The sequence below is a fragment of the Sceloporus occidentalis genome, unplaced genomic scaffold (assembly GCF_023333645.1).
Source record: "Sceloporus occidentalis isolate IW3139 unplaced genomic scaffold, rSceOcc1.0.p SCAF_140, whole genome shotgun sequence".
In the NCBI taxonomy this organism is placed as follows: domain Eukaryota; kingdom Metazoa; phylum Chordata; class Lepidosauria; order Squamata; family Phrynosomatidae; genus Sceloporus; species Sceloporus occidentalis.
The window spans coordinates 2,440,001-2,460,352 of NW_028317120.1; positions in this window are offsets into that span (position 1 = coordinate 2,440,001).

Consider the following 20,352-nt stretch of genomic DNA (forward strand, 5'->3'; position numbering starts at 1 on the left):
ATTTTTTATTATATAATATACATTACAAATTGCATATTTTTATAGTGAATACACATATTGCATTATGTTAGAATAATATATATGCATTATTTTAACTTATAATAAATATACACAGCACATTATTTTACAACAATATACATATAATATTCAATTTTAATAAACATACACAATGCATTATGTTAGAATAAAATGATGTAACATGTTATTATTAACATAAATATACACAGTGTATTATGATATAATAAATATACACAGCACATTATGATATAATAAATATACACAGTGCATTATGATATAATAAATATACACAGCGCATTATGATATAATAAATATACACAGTGTATTATGATATAATAAATATACACAGCGCATTATGATATAATAAATATACACGGCGCATTATGATATAATAAATATACACATTGCATTATGATATAATAAATATACACAGTGTATTATGATATAATAAATATACACAGTGCATTATGATATAATAAATATACACAGTGCATTATGATATAATAAATATACACAGCGCATTATGATATAATAAATATACACAGTGCATTATGATATAATAAATATACACAGTGCATTATGATATAATAAATATACACAGTGTATTATGATATAATAAATATACACAGCGCATTATGATATAATAACTATACACAGCGCATTATGATATAATAAATATACACAGTGTATTATGATATAATAAATATACACAGCGCATTCTGTTATAATAAAAATACACAGCGCATTATGTTATAATAAATATACACAGCGCATTATGATATAATAAATATACACAGCGCATTATGATATAGTAAATATACACAACGCATTATGATAAAATAAATATACACAGCGCATTCTGTTATAATAAAAATACACAGCACATTATTTTACAACAATATACATATAAGATTCAATTTTAATAAACATACACAATGCATTATGTTAGAATAAAATGATGTAACATGTTATTATTAACATAAATATACACAGTGTATTATGCTATAATAAATATACACAGCGCATTATGATATAATAAATATACACAGTGTATTATGATATAATAAATATACACAACGCATTATGATATAATAAATATACACAGTGTATTATGATATAATAAATATACACAACGCATTATGATATAATAAATATACACAGCGCATTATGATATAATAAATATACACAGTGTATTATGATATAATAAATATACACAGCGCATTATGATATAATAAATATACACAGCGCATTATGATATAATAAATATACACAGCGCATTATGATATAATAAATATACACAGTGTATTATGATATAATAAATATACACAGTGCATTATGATATAATAAATATACACAGCGCATTATGATATAATAAATATACACAGTGCATTATGATATAATAAATATACAGAGCGCATTATGATATAATAAATATACACAGCGCATTATGATATAATAAATATACACAGCGCATTATGATATAATAAATATACACAGCGCATTATGTTATAATAAATATACACATTGCATTATGATATAATAAATATACACAGTGCATTATGATATAATAAATATACACAGTGTATTATGATATAATAAATATACACAGCGTATTATGATATAATAAATATACACAGTGCATTATGATATAATAAATATACACAGCGCATTATGATATAATAAATATACACAGCGCATTCTGTTATAATAAAAATACAAAGCACATTATTGTATAATAAATCTGTAGAGCATATCATATCCAATGATGTTATAAATATTCACAGCACAGTATATATACAGGCAAACTTAAGACCCCGTTTAATGAGCTTTATGCGGTTTTTGTTTAAATTGTTTTATAAATAGCGATCGTGGATGTTTTCTGCCCCTTTTTTCTCTGTTATGTAGATCTCCCCCCCCCGTGTTGGCTCTTTTTCTAGGTTGTGGCCCCGTGTTTGAGTGCCGTGTAATGTGAGGAGATTGTATCCGTGCCCCACAAGGGGCTGCAGTCTGAAGAAGTCGTTGATGTAGAGACGCGTTCGCTGTAGTCGGTAAGGTTTGAATCGGTTCTGTACAGGTATACGGTTAGGATTGGTGTCGGTGAATTTCCTTCCCTTCATTCTCAGTTTGGTGTAATTATAATGAATATATCCTGCGGCCGGCTAACATTATCCTTTTATGAAATGGTGGGAAACTGTAGCAAATCACTTCCAAAATACTTTAATAATCTATCTATGCTGGAAGAAAAGATGAAAAAAGTAAATAAATAAATGCACACAAACCTACAGAAAAAATACAGAGCGATGCGTTGGTGGAAGAAGCCCAAAAAATCACGTTTTGGCTAAATTTATAGAGTTTGGCGGCCAAATAGCTGCCCCGTGATTGCCCAGCGATCCCAGTGAGCCCCCTGGGCTGTCTGCTTTCCAGAAATATATATCTGTTTGGGTGATAAATGTTTCCAACGGTCATCATTACCGTTTCAAATCAGCAAAATAACCATAAAACCTGCAAAAAAAGCAGCGAGTAACAATGTATCCCTCGTAATGTTTGCCCCATTACTGCCAGAAAGAGAATAGAATTCCGTCTCCTGAGTATCAGGTGCTTCCCAAATCAGGACTCCTCAAATACTACATCTTGGGAGAATTAACTTTAACAACAATTAACTGAACAATAAACGGATCGGCTCCCTAATTCCCTGCAAACGAACAAATAACAAGAAAATAATAATCCTCACAGCACCCAGCAATAGACTCTGATCCGGCCGGAAAAGACCTTAAAGGTTTCTTCTATCTTTACTGGATTTTTATTTTGTATCAAAAGTCATTTTGTAACATTGCAAACGTACAAAACCTCTATCGTTTCATTACCTTGAGATCACGGAACACTTGATGCAGCAGAGGTGCTGTCACAATGCCACGATGATGTCATGTCTTCATTGTGACATCACAGGTGCAGTACACAGATAGAGCACATCAGAGAGCAGAAGGACACTTCTACTGTAGACTCCTAACAGAGAAGATGCGGATCGTAGTAGCTTTGCTATTTGCTATTTGCTGTTTGACTTCTGAGACTTTTCCTGTTCCGCGCCCGAAAGGTAAAGAATCCGAATAACTCGAGATCCGGATAAAACTGGGGAATATCGGCTTTCTGGGTTAGATTTGAATCGCTCCCGGTGACCGCAGCAGATCAGCGGCAAATGTTTCCATGAACTATTTCTTGCTAGCGGGTTATATTGTTGAGTAAAAACAGCGGTATAATTCTCTTTGTATCAGTAGCTGCCGGAATCGCTGCCCTGCAGCTGCACTCGAGGCGGTTTGGTAGAAAAAATATCAGTTAAATCCGTTACAAACTCAATGAAAACAGAGCTCTTCACCTTACAACGGGCAACATATGATATTTAGAAATGTTTTTGGGACACAGAGGAATTGCGCGTCTCTTCCCGAGGTTCCTATGAATGAAGAAGTTTGTTGGCCGTTGATGACTCCGCTGTTGTTTGTTTTTGCAGGGACCGATGGGAATTTCCAGCCACGAGAATCCAACCCAATATCTAATGGTAAGATTGTACACCTAACAGAAAAAAAAGGGAGTTCTACACAAGCCCTTATATAAAATATATTATTTTATTATACAAAAATTTAGTTCATAAAAAACATTTCATTATATAGACAACAGAGGTTATAATAGGAAAATAATCAGAGCATATGGAGGCAATATGGCTATATATATATAAAGTGTCTTGAGTGCATGTAAACCATCATAAGAATTATAAAGTGCTGAATCATTCAAGTACAATTATATCTTACTCTATATAGAGTGCACCTATCCATTCTATAATCATACAAAATTGGCATGGTTCAAAATCCTCACTATGGAGTTAATAAATATATAAAGCACTTATTGACATTGTTTATAAATATTTAAGCAATTCCAGTGAATCAGAATAATAACTAAGAGCAATGTGCTCCTTACCCATATTGTCATCCACTTCCCCAACGCCGTTTCGGTTCTCCTTTTTCAAGGGGTCGCTGCTATTTCCTTATCTTGTACTACTATTTATACCCCTCCCCTCAGAAGTTTCGCGCCGAAACCTTAATTGGCGCCGGTGCTGCGCCTCCGCCCCTCGACTCACTGCCCCGCATCGGACGCCCCTCCCCATGGCACGCAAGCCCGAGAGTATATCTCCCGAGTCCGCGCGCCACGGGCGGGGCGCCCAACCGAGAGCAGGACCTCAGGACGGCCATCGCCGCGCCGGCGCACTAGGTTTCGATTCGGAACTTCTTAAGGTTGTACAACAGTTATATTATGCCAACATAAACCTTAAGTACATCTCCAAGAAATGAGCCCAATAAATATGTGCATATAAATATAAAGTGCATAGAGTTTCTATTCATAAATAAATATAATATATAAATAAATATGATTAATAATTAAAGTGATAAAGTGCAAAAAATACATATATCTTCTCTTGCATATAATGCATATTGACAAATCAATAAATAATGTGCATAATACTCTATATACATATGAATGAATTCATTGATCATAAGTTTAACTCGGGGATAATAGAAAGATATTGTATAGAGAACATGCAGCTAACATTCCTTTTTCCTGTTTATGTCACAAAGGATCTCTGGCGATCGGAGGATTCCGTTCACTGATTACACGAATGGCACAATCAGGTACGCTATGTGTTTTCTTTTAACATTAATGATAACCGTATGGAATAGCAAACTACACAATAATAGAAAATGCTCTCATAGTGGAGTAACTGGACCCGGAAAAAGAATCGTGTCATTTCTAACTCCTCTACACTAAGATAGAAGCACAACGTTAGAGATAAAAGACATGTTCTATTAATGCCTTCGGGGAGGGGAAGGTCTGGAAGCGACAATGTGTCCTACTTTCAGAAGAGGACAGAAATGACCATTTTCTCGTATCTCATTTAGTAGCAGATCCTATTTTTCTTTAAGCTTTAATATAGAAATCTGTCTGTGTGTTATATAAATACGTATAATCTCCACATTCTTCTTGTGCTAAGAAATATTTTTGCTCTCTCTACAGTTCATTCACGACCGGTGTTGAGGATCGTGGAGAACGCATTCATCTGTGTTATATGCGCGATGGCAACCGGACTGGGGGTCTATTTCTACGTACAGTAAGTTATACAAATTGTTGGAAATTCAAATGCTGCGGAGAGACATCCAACACAACGCACTATATAAAAAATGACCAAACAGCATGTATACTATACACGGGGAGAAACACTCCGATGCTGCTGGAATCCATTTCTTCCTTAACGGGTTTATTATTCTTATTTTAGGTTTCGCCGCTGTAGACAACGAAAAAACAGACCACCGGATGAAGAGTCCCTCCGCGTCTTAAGTTCCTTGGGTAACATATATTAACAATAATGAATAATAGAAAGAGTATACGTTTATTTTGACCGTATGATGTCATCAAACTTGGACTTTTAAAATTCATTGCTGGAACTAAACTCACCCGTCTTACTAAGAAATGATTTCACAATATAAATAGAATATCAATTATTTGCTACTGTTAAAAAAAATAGAAAATAAGGTTGAAAGTCACATTATAGGAAACATTTCTCTGAAGCTTGGGAATCATAGGGTTTTTACGTTTTTTATGTACACGTTGTCGAGGGACGATCCGTAACATATTAACCGATTTGCTTTCTTTTATTTTTTATTTGTTTTAGTAAGTCCATCAATTTCCAGTCTCCAAGAACAGGAGAATGAAGAAAGAATTGAAAGGAAACCTAAAACATCCAGCAGTTTCTTTCGGAATTTGATGGCATCGTCAAGAAGAGACCGGACTGACAGAAGGAAAAAGAAAATTTATGATGAAGAGGAGGGTGAAGAGGAGAGTGAAGAGCAGGACTATGAGGAAAAGGAGGAACGGGCGAGAAAGAAGAGAAAGGAGTACTATAAAGAAAAGGAGGAATGGGAGAGAATGGAGACAAAAAAAGAGAGGAAGAAAAGGGAGAAAAGGGAGAGAAAGGAGAAAAGGGAGGAAAAGAAGGAAAAGCTGAAATGGGAGAGAAAGGATAAAAAGGAGGAAAGGAAGGAAAAGGAGAAAAAGGAGATAAGGGAGAAAAAGGAGGAGAAGAAGGACAGGAAAGAAAAGGAGAAAAGGGAGAGAAAAGATAAAAAGAAGGAAAGGAAGGAAAAGGAGAAAAAGGAGAGAAGGGAGAAAAAGGAGGAGAAGAAGGAAAAGGAGAAAAAGGAGAGAAAAGAGCGAATGAAGAAAAGGAAAAAAGAGCTTAAAGAAAAAAGCATCAAAGAGATCAAAAAGATGCAACAGACGGTGAAAGCAAAATCTAAGGACGCCAAAGCCAAACTTCAACGCGAACAGCGGAAATTGAAGTCAAAGGCAAAAAAGAAACTGAAGGAAATGAAGAAAATGAAGAAACCTAAATAGAACATCGCCAAAAAACTGAAATCCAAGAAACTGAAAATACCAAAACTCAAGAAAAAGCGATTTCAGTTTGGAAAATTTAGGAAATGAAAGTCATGGAGGGCGAAGCAAACAGACTCTAAACCTGACTATGGTTTCCTAATCATCAAGGAAGCCAGAATCTCGTTTTAATGATGCCCGGCCCACATGCCAACTCTTCATTTCACTTCATTCACCCCCTTTCTCCAGCTGGATAATTCTCCATGAACTCTTCATTTCACTTCATTCACCCCCTTTCTCCAGCTGGATAATTCTCCATGAACTCTTCATTTCACTTGATTCACCCCCTTTCTCCAGCTGGATAATTCTCCATGAACTCTCGGACTGCTATCATTTGGAGAGTTTTCTATCCCAGCAGCGCTCCCTAAGCCGACCTCCTTCCATTCGCTCGATAACCTTGTATGTGGATCCGTATCGCCTGCTTTCACACAATCTGAATAAATCACATCCACTGAAACTCTCTGTTCTGGGTTTTACTCACCACTTCATAGAAAGCAATTAAGTTCGTCCGGCATAAAACTGAGTTGAATAATAATAATATTGTTTCGGACAGAATGCTGCCCTCTATTGGTTATACATTGAGTAGCGTTGTTCCATATGCTTGAAATCCAAAGTTATTATGCTACTCAATGTATCTTACCAATAGAGGGCAGCATTCTGTCCGAACACATATTAGCCATATATGCTAGTGTGCTCATTTGCATTTATTCAAATAAAATATATTCCCATGATCCTTTCGTGTAACGGTTTAATAAAAAAAAAAACCCAGCATGGTTGGGATGTCAGGCATGCCTTTGCCTCCTTTGCAAAGTTCCTTGCACATCATTGCATGTTTAACTCCAGTTTGGGGCAGGCCCGAGCCATATACCCCAGAACAGGAGGAGCCTCATTGCAAATCACCAGCACTTTCCCTTTGACGCTAGAGATCTATTTTATTTATTTATTTATTTTGTCCTTGTGTGAGAGTCCGAGGTCATGCTCTTTGGTCGTCTTCTGTCATGCGTTCATCAAAACGTGAAGAAAGGGAAAGTGGTGCTGTGATCCAAACTGTGGAGGCCACAGGTGAGCCGAGTCCCCAATCTTCATCTTCTGGGGCATCCCCTCCCCCCAGGCAGAAGCCATGGGTGGGCCAGATCTTCTAGGATCTTCCCAAAAGGAGATCCACTGAAGTCTTCTCAGCCTCCCGTATAAGAAACTCAGGCTCTCTGACAGCAGAGCCAGAGGACCAAGCTTTCCCTCCCTCGCAGGGACGCACTCGATCTTAGCCAAAAGCCTAGAGATTGCACGCATTGCACGCATTATTTTCTATTTAAGTTTATTATACAAAACTGATTATGATAAAACAGACATCAACCTGTTTTAGCAGGAATACATAGATCGGTAATATTGGTACAAACAGACGATAAGCAGTACTGCGACGCAGCGCAGGGCAATACACGTTACAGTACGACTTCAGTTACGGAAAGCTCAGTAGAAGCAGTGTACAATTACATTCCCAGACATGGCACATATGGTTAGCACTGTAGTGGAACATAACCTGGGGAAATGGGGGGGAAAGGGGGCCGAGGAGAATGGGGCTAGTCTTCAGCCTCTAGACTGTCCTTGAGAGAGTAGTCTCTCAGCAGGCTGTGGATAAGCCTGCGGCAGTCACGGACTGTAACATAGTAACATAGTTCATAAGGTTGAAAAAAGACCAAAGTCCATCAAGTTCAACCTATATACATATTGTGTCCCTACTGTGTTGATCCAGAGGAAGGCAAAAAAACCCTTATGAAGCAGATGCCAATTGCCCCATACCAGGGGGAAAATTCCTTCCCGACTCCAAATATGGCAATCAGAATAAATCCCTGGATCAACGTTCTGTCCCTATTAATCTAATATCCATAACTTGTAATATTATTGCTTTCAAGAAACACGTCCAGGCTCCTTTTGAACTCTTTTATTGAGTTAACCATTACCACTTCCTCTGGCAGAGAGTTCCATAATCTCACCGCTCTTACTGTAAAGAACCCCCGTCTGTGCTGGTGTAGAAACCTTCTTTCCTCCAACCGTAGAGGATGTCCCCTTGTTATAGATACAGTCCTGGGTATAAATAGGTCCTGGGAGTGATCTCTGTACTGTCCCCTTATATATTTATACATAGTTATTAAATCCCCCCTAAACGGTCTTTTTTCCAAACTAAATAACCCTAATTCTGATAATCTTTCTGGGTACTGTAGTCCTCCCATTCCCCTTATTACTCTGGTTGCCCCTCTTTGAACCCTCTCCAGCTCCACTATATCTTTCTTGTACACTGGTGCCCAGTACTGTACACAGTATTCCATGTGTGGTCTGACTAGTGACTTGTACAGTGGTAGAATTATTTCCTTGTCGTGGGCATCTATGCCCCTTTTGATGCACCCCATGATTTTATTTGCCTTAGCAGCAGCTGCCTGACACTGGTCGCTACAGGTAAATTTACTGTTAACTAAAACTCCTAAGTCCTTTTCCATGTCAGTCGTCCCCAGTGTTTTCCCATTTAATACATATTCCCAGCCTGGATTTTTCTTCCCCATGTGCATAACCTTACATTTATCTGTGTTGAACCTCATCTGCCACATGCCAGCCCAAGCCTCCAACCTATGCAGATCCATTTGTAATCGTGCACTGTCCTCTATTGTGTTAACCACGTTACAGAGCTTAGTATCGTCTGCAAAGATTGATACTTTACTATACAATCCCTCTACAAGGTCATTAATAAATATATTAAAAAGAATAGGACCCAAAACTGACCCCTGTGGTACCCCACTAGCAACAGTCACCCACTCAGAGTATGTACCATTAATAACCACCCTCTGTTTCCTATCACTGAGCCAGTTACTTACCCACATACACACATTCTCCCCCAGCCCAAGCATTCTCATTTTATGTACCAGCCTTTTATGTGGCACCGTATCAAATGCTTTGGAAAAATCAAGATATACGACATCCAGCGATTCACCGCGATCCAGTCCTGAGCTCACCTCCTCATAAAAGCTGATCAGGTTAGTTTGACAGGACCGATCCCTTGTAAACCCAATGCTGATATGGAGTCATACACTTATTTTCATTGAGATTCTCCAAAATAGCATCTCTTAGGAAACCCTCAAACAGTTTACACACAACAGAGGTTAAACTAACAGGCCTATAATTCCCCGGGTCACTTTTTTTCCCCTTTTTGAATATTGGCACAACATTTGCTATGCGCCAGTCCTGGGGAACAGACCCTGTCACTATAGAGTCCTTAAATATTAGAAATAGGGGTCTGTCTATTACATTACTTAACTCCCTTAGAACGCGGGGGTGAATGCCATCTGGACCTGGTGATTTGTCTATTTTGATTTTTTTTAGGCGGCACTGCACTTCTTCCTGGGTTAGACAGGCGACATGTACTGGGGCAGTTATCTCATCCTGCTGTATATTACCTGGCATTTCATTTTCCTCTGTGAATACAGCAGAGAAGAATATATTTAATAGATTAGCTTTTTCCTGATCCCCGTCTATAACTTCTCCCTCATTACTTTTTAAGGGGCCAACGCTTTCATTTTTTACCTTTTTACTATTTATATAGTTAAAGAACATTTTGGGGTTTGTCTTACTCTCTTTGGCAATGAGTCTTTCTGTCTCCACTTTTGCTGCTTTTATCTGATTTTTACATATTTTATTTTTTTCCGATAGCTTTTTAGTGCTTCCTCACTGCCTTCCTGTTTTAGTAGCTTAAATGCCTTTTTTGCCATTTATTACCCCCTTTACATTTTTATTTATCCACATTGGTTTTCTCTTGTTCCTGACTCTTTTATTCCCATACGGTATGTACCTTTCACAGTGAGAATTTAAGATATCCTTAAAGATCTCCCATTGAGTGCCTGTACTCTTGTTTTTGAGGACATTTTCCCAATTTACAGTGTTAAGGGCTTCTCTTAGTTGATCAAACTTTGCCTTCCTAAAGTTCATGGTTCTTGTGGCTCCTCTAAGAGTTCCCTTATTGAAGGACAAGTTATAATGTATCATATTGTGATCACTATTTCCTAGGTGCCCCCTGACCTGCACATTAGTTACTCTGTCAGGTCTGTTGGTTAATAGTCCAGTAGGGCGCCCCCTCTGGTCGGGTCCTGTACCATTTGGGACAGATAATTATCCTTACTTATAGTCAGAAACCGGTTTCCTTTATGAGATTTACAGGTCTCTGTTTCCCAGTTTATGTCGGGATAGTTAAAGTCCCCCATAATAACCACCTCATTGTGATTTGCTGCCTTGTTTATTTGCTTTAATAATTGATCTTCTGCTGCTTCCATTATATTTGGTGGCTTATAGCAAACCCCGATCAGTATTTTATTATTTTTCTTTCCATATATTTCTACCCATAATGACTCCACATTATCATTTCCCTCACATATATTCTCCCGCAGTGTGGCCTTTAGGCTGGACTTTACATAAAGGCAAACTCCTCCCCCTTTTAGTTTTTTTCGATCCTTCCTGAATAGACTATAACCCTGTATGTTAACCGCCCAGTCATAGCTATCATCCAACCATGTCTCTGTTATACCCACTATGTCATAGTTTTCTTCAGACATTATTAACTCCGGTGCGTCAGTTTTATTGATCAGACTTCTGGCATTAGTAAGCATACAATTTAGAGGTGTATGGTTTTTTTCCCTATGAAGCCTATCCCTATTGACTATTCTAACCCCTCCCTCCGCTCCACCCCCAGGTACATTTATAAGCCCCAGCTTTCTATCTACACTATCTTCCCCTTCTATATTGTAGTTTCCCTCCCCCCCTTTACCTAGTTTAAACACTCCTCCACCCTTCTGGCCATCTTCTCCCCGAGCACAGCTGCACCCTCCCCATTGAGGTGCAGCCCGTCCCTACCGTAGAGCCTGTATCCGACAGAGAAGTCGGCCCAGTTCTCCATGAACCCAAACCCCTCGTTCCTACACCAGCTTCTGAGCCACTTGTTTAGCTCCCTAATCTCCCGCTGCCTCTCTGGTGTGGCACGTGGTACAGGTAATATTTCAGAAAATACTACCTTGGAGGTCCTTGCCTTAAGCTTGCTACCTAAGTCCCTGAAATCATTTTTAAGGACACTCCGCCTACCTCTCACTTTGTCATTGGTGCCAATGTGCACCATGACTGCTGGGTCTTCTCCAGCCCCCCCCAGTAATCTGTCAACCCGATCCGCGATGTGCCGAACTCGAGCGCCAGGCAGACAACACACTGTTCGGCGATCCCTGTCTTTGTGACAGATCGCCCTGTCTGTCCCCCTAATAATTGAGTCCCCCACTACCAGCACCTGTCTGGCCTGCCCTGCGCTCCTCCTTCCCTCCTTACTGGAGCAGACACCCCTCTGGTGGTCAGAGGCAGTGACTTGCTGCAGTACTGCTAACTCTGAACTAACATCCCCCTCATCTGCCAACCGGGCAAACTTGTTGGGGTGTGCTAGATCAGGACTAGCCTCCCTGGCGCTTTTCCCCCTACCCCGCCTTCTAACTGTAACCCAGCTAGCTGCCTGACTGTCCTGTACCTCCATCCCGCTATCCTCCCCCACCTCTACCCCCGAGAGAGCTTGCTCAGTGAGCAGCAGACTCCTCTCCAAGTTGTCAATAGATCTCAGTGTTGCCAGTTGCTCCTCTAGACTCAGGATTTGTGCTTCCAAATGAGCAACCAACAGTGGGCCTCATTACATTCAAGTTAGTCGATGATAAGAGTTGCTGAACCTTGCTTCATCTGTCTGAAAGGTTCAGGGACTGGCTTTATGGGGCCAGTGGGCCAGTGGGCCAGCGTGGGGGGCATCCTGCCCTCCACCACCATCTCCTCGTACAGGTCGAGGAGGTCCGGGCCGATGAGGTCCCACAGCGTTGTGTACAACTCGGCTGGGAGACCATCACTGCCCGGTGTCCTGCCCTTCCTGAAGGATTTGGCGGCAGACTGCAGCTCCTCCAGCGTCAAGGGGGTGTCCATGGCTGCACGACCTGCGGGATCAATGGTGTTAGTGATACCTGACAGGAACCGTTCAGCAGCCTCCGGGTCTGTGTCTTTGGGGGAGTAGAGATCTCGGTAGTAGTCGACGACCACTTTCTGGACCTCCTCCTTCCCCTGTCGTACCACGCCTTCGCTGTCTCTCATTTCCGTCAGAGGCGTGTGGGCGGAGTGGAGCTTCCTGAAAAAGAAAGAGTTATATTTCTCACCCTTTTCCAGGTTCTCCACCTTGGAACGGAAGACGACTTGCTTGGATTCCTCCTCAAAGTGCCTTTTCAGGCCCTCCTTGGTCTCCTCCAGCTCCTCATCCAAGTCCCATCCGTACTGTTGGAGGTCCAACAGGGACTGCAGCTTGCGTTGCAGCCGTCTGAATTTCCTCCTTCTCTCACACGCCTGGAGTCTTCCTTTAGCCTGAAAGAAAGAGCGCAGCTTTACTTTAGTAAACTCCCACCACTGGGCTACAGTGGGGAACTGTAAGGCACGTACCGCCCGGCGTACGGTACGTGCCATTCATGGTCCGGGACTTACCTCCCGTGGCAGACCGCGTCTGCTCGTGACAGGCTCCCGGTCCCTGTCGCCGGCTCGGGCAGTCTGTTCTTCACTCCCCGCGTCCACGCGGGGAGCTGGGGAGCACGCCGGCGACGCGGCTCTGGTCCCCACGGAGGGGGCGGCGCTCCAGCACGCCGCTCTAAGTTCCTCTCCTCCTGCTAACAGTATGCAGGGGGGAGGGGGAGGAGCGGAGAGAGAGGCTTCCCCTGGAGGGGCGGCACCTCTGGTGCCGTCTCACAGGAGAGAGAGGGTTGGGGGCGGAACCGAGGGCGGAGATCCAGACGTGACGTCAGACGCCACGTCTGGGATCTCAATAAAACCCTCAAGCTCCCTTATGTCGGCGCTCAGATATTCTGAGACGCTCTGTGCCCTACACAGCGTCTCCTGTACTGTGCTCCTTTACCCATTTGTCTCCTGATTTGATCTGTTACCTGACCCTTGCCTGTGACCCGTTTATGCTACCTTGCCGCCTGGACCTGACCCTTGCCTGTGACCTGTTTACGCTACTTTGCCGCCTGGACCTGACCCTTGCCTGTGACCTGTTTTCGCTACTTTGCTGCCTGGACCTGACCCTGGCCTGTTACCTGTCTATGCTATTTTGAGTACTGCCTCTACCTGAGTTTTCTACTGCGTCCTATCTCTACTACTCTGGACTATTCCGGTTACCTCCAGTAGTCCTGCATTCTGGGCTCCTTCTACCCTGCTAACACAGACACTTGCTGGTGTCTGACAGGAACAGATACTTGGTACTGACACAATCAAAATATACATTACACAGCTCATCCTAATTTCCTGCCTCTCTAACAGGGCGCAGTTCAGCTTCCAGGAGCCTGGACCGGAGCACTGCTGATTTTTTTGTATTTAAGTTTATTATACAAAACTGATTATGATAAAACAGACATCAACCTGTTTTAGCAGGAATACATAGATCGGTAATATTGGTACAATAAGACGATAAGCAGTACTGCGACGCAGCGCAGGGCAATACACTTTACAGTACGACTTCAGTTACGGAAAGCTCAGTAGAAGCAGTGTACAATTACATTCCCAGACATGGCACATATGGTTAGCACTTTAGTGGAACTTAACCTGGGGAAATGGGGGGGGAAAGGGGGCCGAGGAGGGTGGGGCTAGTCTTCAGCCTCTAGACTGTCCTTGAGAGAGTAGTCTCTCACCAGGCTGTGGATAAGCCTGCGGCAATCACGGACTGTGACCTGCTCCCTCCTCAGCACCAGGCGGTTCCTGGCAAACCATAGAGCGTCCTTTACACAGCACATGAGACGCCAAGCATCCTCAATGGCGCTCTCCGTGTGTGTTCCTGGAAAAAGTCCGTAAAGTACCGAATGGTAGGACAGGTACTTTCTCTCGATAGAGTCCTTGAGATCCAGCTCCAGGGCTCTGAACCAGGCCTGTGCAAACGGGCACTGCCAGAACAAGTGAAGGGAAGTCTCCTCCTCCACAATGTACTGTGGGCAGTGTCAATATCTGCACAGCCCCCTGGCATGCATAAATGTCCTTAGGGGGAGGCCTCCCTGAATGGCCATCCATGCAATGTCTTTATGCCTGTTGGTTAGCCTGCTCGACGACACGTTAGCCCAGACAGTCCTGGCTGTGGCGTCGGGGAGCCCTGGGATGTTCTCGATAGTGTCTTTGGCTCTGATGAGCTTGTGGATCACACGGGGTAACCACAAATCTGGTTTAACTCCCTCCAGTTGGTGCTCCCTTACAAATTTGCCCACGTCCGAGTAGAACCAGGGCATGGTCCAATTGTAAGGGACGGAGCTGTCACACTTTTCCCACTTGAGCTGCCTCCACAGGGGCAGCAGGAAGAAGCGAGACCGGGGTGGACGATCCGCCCGATGACTTTCTTCAACCTGGTGGCTAGTACCTTGGCGAGGATCTTGTAGTCCACGTTCAGGAGAGAGATGGGACGCCAATTTTTCAGGTCGCATCTCTCCCCCTTCCGCTTATACAGGATCGTGATCATTCCCTCTCTCAGAGTGGGCCCTGGGTTTGTAGAGACTTCTGTGGCTACCCCCAGCAGTATCATCTCATCACTGGTTGAGGGGATTATCTCCAGCAGACAGCCAGGATCTGCCACCAGGGAGTGACTGCCATTGTTTTAATTTAATATCAGATCCCTCCACCTCATGGTCCATTGTATTGTTAATCCCGTTACTGCCCCTGTTGTCTCTGGGAGGCAGATCAAGGGGGCGGTTTGTGTCCCAATATCTTGTTTTTATGTAAATATGTGTTGTTGTGGATATATCCAGCTCTGTGTGTCTAAAATAAATCAGTCTTCGTTTGGTTTTACCCTACACTGAGTCTCGGCGAGTGACTGGGGAACCGAAGAAAGTGTGTTGTCCCAGGCTAAGGGAGCACAAGACAGCGGAGGTAGTCGGTCGGACTAGCCAGCTCTGTGACATTGGTGGCAAGCGGTGGGATTTCTTCTTAGTCTGAGGGACACTTACTTTCTGCCGGGATTGACCGACAGGACGGCAGACTTCGGTCGCCTCGACGAGGACATGGATGTGGTATCAGAATTCCAGGGGCTGCTGCGGGTCATCCTCTACTGCTACACCACTACTCTGCCTATAGAACAATACCAGAATCTGAGGCAACTGGTTCGACGGTCACTATGGCAGAGGGCTGTTATATGCCGGGGTCGGTGTCTTCCAAGCTCCGAACAAAAGATTAGAGACCAACGGGAACTACGGATGTCATTCCTGGGACAGCAACCCCAGGAGCAATGGGTATCCGAATTGGACAAGCTGGTCCAACAGGAGGTAGAGCTGGAAGATCACTATAGGGCTCTGCAGTGGTATACAGAACAAGCATATTGGGGAACTGCGAAAGAATGTTCTCCAGAGGGCTATGACTTTGGTGGCCCAGGATTATTATGGGATAGTCTTCAGGAGGATCCGGACTTCGGCAGCACAGCGGAGTGGCGGATTGAGGACATCTGGGATTTCAGGGAGTGGGACCTCCCAGATGCACTAGGACTTAAAGGTGATTTAGACTTTTTAATTCCACAGGAGTGGGAACTGGAAAAGGTGTATAAAAAACTGTTCGACCGCGTTCAACAGAATGCCCCGGTGTCCAGGGAATTTGTGGATGTTATTGAGTGGTCATCTGAGGATGTTAACCCAGACGGGGTGGATGGGACTGCGGTCTCCACCCCTGAGTCACAGGGATACTGGGCAGCTAATCCAGATCCGATACCAGAGCTATGTGACTTTACGCCACAACCGGATCCAGAGATTGTGGATCTAATTGATTTTAGATCTGAGGATGTTGGTCCGGGAGGGCTTGCAATTGGCTTCCCTTCCCAGGGAAAGGAAGAAAGTTTTCTGGGGGTAGTGGATGGGACTGCGGTCTCTACTAGCACCCACCCAGCTGAAGAGCTGGCAACAGGGCAGAGCGCTGCTGGCTAGACTTGGGCACCAGGGGGCTCTTCGTGTTCGTCTTCGTGCTCGTCTTCGGGGGGAAAAAAAACCTTCGTATTCCGCGAATATTCGCCCGTTCCTGTCTTCTCTTCGGGCGAATATTCGCTGACATTCTTCGTGCTCGTTTGATGTTCGTTTCCTTCCCGGTTGCCTAGCAGGGGTTAATACGGGGTTAACAACAGATCGGAGCAGCAGCAGCTGCCGTGAAGGTACGTGTGTGCAACTCTATTGGTCGTTTCGGCAGGGGGCTGGTCTGGCATCAACGAGTGAATTGCAGAACGCACTTCATTCGTTGATGGAAGGCAAGCCCCTTGCCGAAACGACCAATAGAGTTGCACACACGTACCGAGGTATACTGTACACAAAATGACCTAGAGACAAATGCTACAAGGAACTTGGCCTCCGTTTATCATACACAATCACACATCCATAGATGTTTAATAAAAGAATAGGGATTATTTTACATTTTTAAATTGATTTTGGACCACTTGTAATACATGCCTAACATTTGCTACCTATTTACAATGGCATACTTTGCAACAACCCAACTTTTACTGGACAGGACTGGAAAAAAGCAGGACTGTCCACCAAAATCTTGGGTGTGTTGGCAGGTATGCGGATGGAAAAATGAACTAAAAAATAGCTTAGGGTTAATGTACGGTTATGCTTAAGATTAGTAGCAGTGCACTGGTTTGGTTAAAGGTGTAATATGTCTAAATAATAATTTAATTTTAATTTTAATGGGTTTTTTAAAAAAAAATTAGGGGTTTATTTAAATGTATTTTAAAGTTAGATTTATTATTTAGTACTTTATTATATTTATTTAATGTTTATACTAGTGCTACCTACCGAGCTATAACTACCTACGTGTATTTGCATACCTAGTTTAGCTAAATTAGATGGGACAGGACTGGAAAAAAGCAGGACTGTCCCTGAAAAAGTTGGGTCTGTTGGCAGGTATGTGGATGGAAAAATGCTATAGGATGAAGTGTGAGTTATAGCGTTAATGCTAGTGAGTGTAGAAGTGAAGGCCAGGACAAATAACAAGAGGAAAGGTCCTTGGGATTTGTGCATTGTACGTGTGTGTTATGTGTTATGTCACTGTGTTATATGTGTTATGTGTGTTATGTGTGTTGTCACTGTGTTATATGTGTTATGTGTGTTATGTGTTATGTCACTGTGTTATTTGTGTTATTGTGTGTGTTATGTTTGGTTGGTTGGTTGTGTATCAGAAGGAAAATAATGAAATGGAAATGGAAAAGGAAATGGGAAAGGCGAATGAGCGGGCAATTGGCGACCCACTCACCTGTTTCACCCCAGGGCAAAGCACCCAAACACTGTCAGTCTTAGACGTTTGGCAGCGGACTTCCAGAGCTCAGACACAAGGCCCTAGCGTAAGCTGGCCACTCCGGCGGAGGTAGCAGGCGTTGCCACACCGCAGACAGACGCAGCCAGGGGGGAGAAACTGCCCTTACCATTAGGGACATTTTGGGCATGACTCTAGCCAGGAAGCAAACTGGCAGAGAAGAGATGCTGGCACCACAACCAGCAGCATTGAAAAATGGGAAAGGCGAATGAGTGGGCAATTGGCGACCCTCTCACCTGTTTCACCCCAGAGCAAAGCATCTAAACACTCTCAGCCCTTGGCGTTTGGGAGCGGACTTACAGAACTCAGACACTAGGCCCTAGCGTAAATTTGCTACACCGGCGGAGGTAGCAGACGTTGCCACACCACAAACACGTGCAACCAGGGGGAGAAACTACCTTAAACATTAGAGAGAAAAAAAATTAACTTTCCAAGCTAAGAGCTGGGTAACCCAACTTGGGCAGATTGAATTTAAGAAAGGCAATCTGCTCCATCAGATGAGGTGCCATGCGTGCACTCAGCATTACAAGCCAGCACCGAGACCGAACAGGAAGACTCGGCGCAGAGGAGAGAGAGAGGGGCGCCGAGCGGGTACTGATAGCTTGGTAAGCGAAAACCAACCGTGGCCCTTTCTCTCTCTTTCGCTTAAAAAAAAAAAAAATAAAAATAAAAAAAAAGGGCTTGGGGCGGCAAAGTGCCGCCTGGAGCGGTTGCCCCACTCGGCTCCATTGTCGGGCCGGCCCTGCTCGTGACTAGTAGTAGTGCGAGCAGGAAGAACAGACTCTGCACTTGGCCTCTCAGTCTCAGGCTCCTCTGCTACCTCGCTAGGTGGAGTTCCACTATGTGTAGCCCTCTCTCTAACTGTCTTTACAAAAATTTTGTAAGGACTTGGTGGCTTGCTAGAGGTACTAGGAGGACATGGCGTGGCGGTACCAGTGGGAACAGTAGACGCAGCACTAGTGGTGGTAGAGGCGGTAGAGGTGGGGGTGGTGGTGGTGGTGGTTTTCCCTACAAAGGAATGTGATCGCTTTGGTTTGGGACCCCTCTGAGTCTTGCTGGTAATTTGGCTCTGCTTGGTACCTTGCATGCTGCTCGTGGATGGGGAAGATGCTGCTTGGGGCAAAAGGCACTTCTTTTTAGTCACTGGGCTAGTAGAAGTACTAGTTGTGCTACCCTTTAACTTTGAACGTGCTTCTGGTGCTTTAGGCTTTCCGTAAAAAACCATAGAGCTTGTGGGCCTAGCCGCACTACTACTGCCTGCTTTTGGTGCCTTTCCTTTACTTGACGATCCTTCAAGCAATGCTTCCCCAAATGATAAGCGAGAGCTTGGCCTACTTGGCCGACTAGACTGACGCAAAGGCTGCATCTTAGAACTGCTGGTGGTGCTGGTGGTGGTTGTGGTTGTGGTAGATGGAGCTTGTCCCTCCTTAGTCCCAAAAGGAGGATCTATTTCAAATTGTGTGTTGTGTGTGTAGTGTAGTGTTTAAAAAAAAGGGGGGGGGATAAAAAAATTAAAGACTTTGAATTTACACGGGCCTAAGAGCCTATCCTACTACTATGCTAAACCTAAAGCTATATTAGTATTCTAGTCTAACTCTAGGCAGACGCTCTCAAGCCCACTAAGCTAAAGTGAGGTTAAGTTATATATAATATTATATAGATTAGAATTACTTATATTAGGGATTATAGATAGACTATAGTTTATGAATTAGAAAGAATTACTTATATAGATTATAGATTCTGAATTAGAATTTATATTATATTATATATTATAGATTAAGAAGATTAAAGATTAGAATTATTTTAGTACTACAGCTATTAGCTTGAAGCTTTGCTTAGTACAGTTGTTGTCGTCACACAGTCAATTTTTCTTGAAAAGAAATTAGAAATAAAATAAAATGTCACAGCAAAACAGTTAGCTTCACTGCTTGCTGAAACACACAGCACTTATGCGGCTGCACTCACTAGCCCAACAAGTTCACTTCACTGATGGCCTGAGGTGAGCAAAACAGTAAGGGTACTTTTAATAAAATTGAAATAAAATGTAAAATAAATGAGAAAATCTTTTCAAAACAGTTAACGTCACTGCTTGCTGATCAAAAAAGAACACAGCACTTATGCGGCTGCACTCACTAGCAGGGGCGTAACTAGACGCCTCAGGGCCCGGGTGCGAGAATCTGTTAAGGGCCCCCCCACCGCCTCACCCCCCCCCCAAAAAAACATGATCCTTACCCAACAATTTTTTTTCAACTAATTCAACAAATTCAATTTACATATTGAATCATATCTGTAAAAAAATCAAAGAAAAAGGGGCGCATGTACAAAGGGCATAATCCAGGGGTGTCCAAGTTTTTTCTGCAGTGGGCCACTTCATCAGAATTGTATACGTGCGCGGGCCGCACTCATTTTTCACTGTGACAAAAAATATGGCCTTTAATAAAATATGCAGATTAAAATAAAGTAAAATGACACAAAACCTTTACTCTTCCTCTCACTGATTTCTGG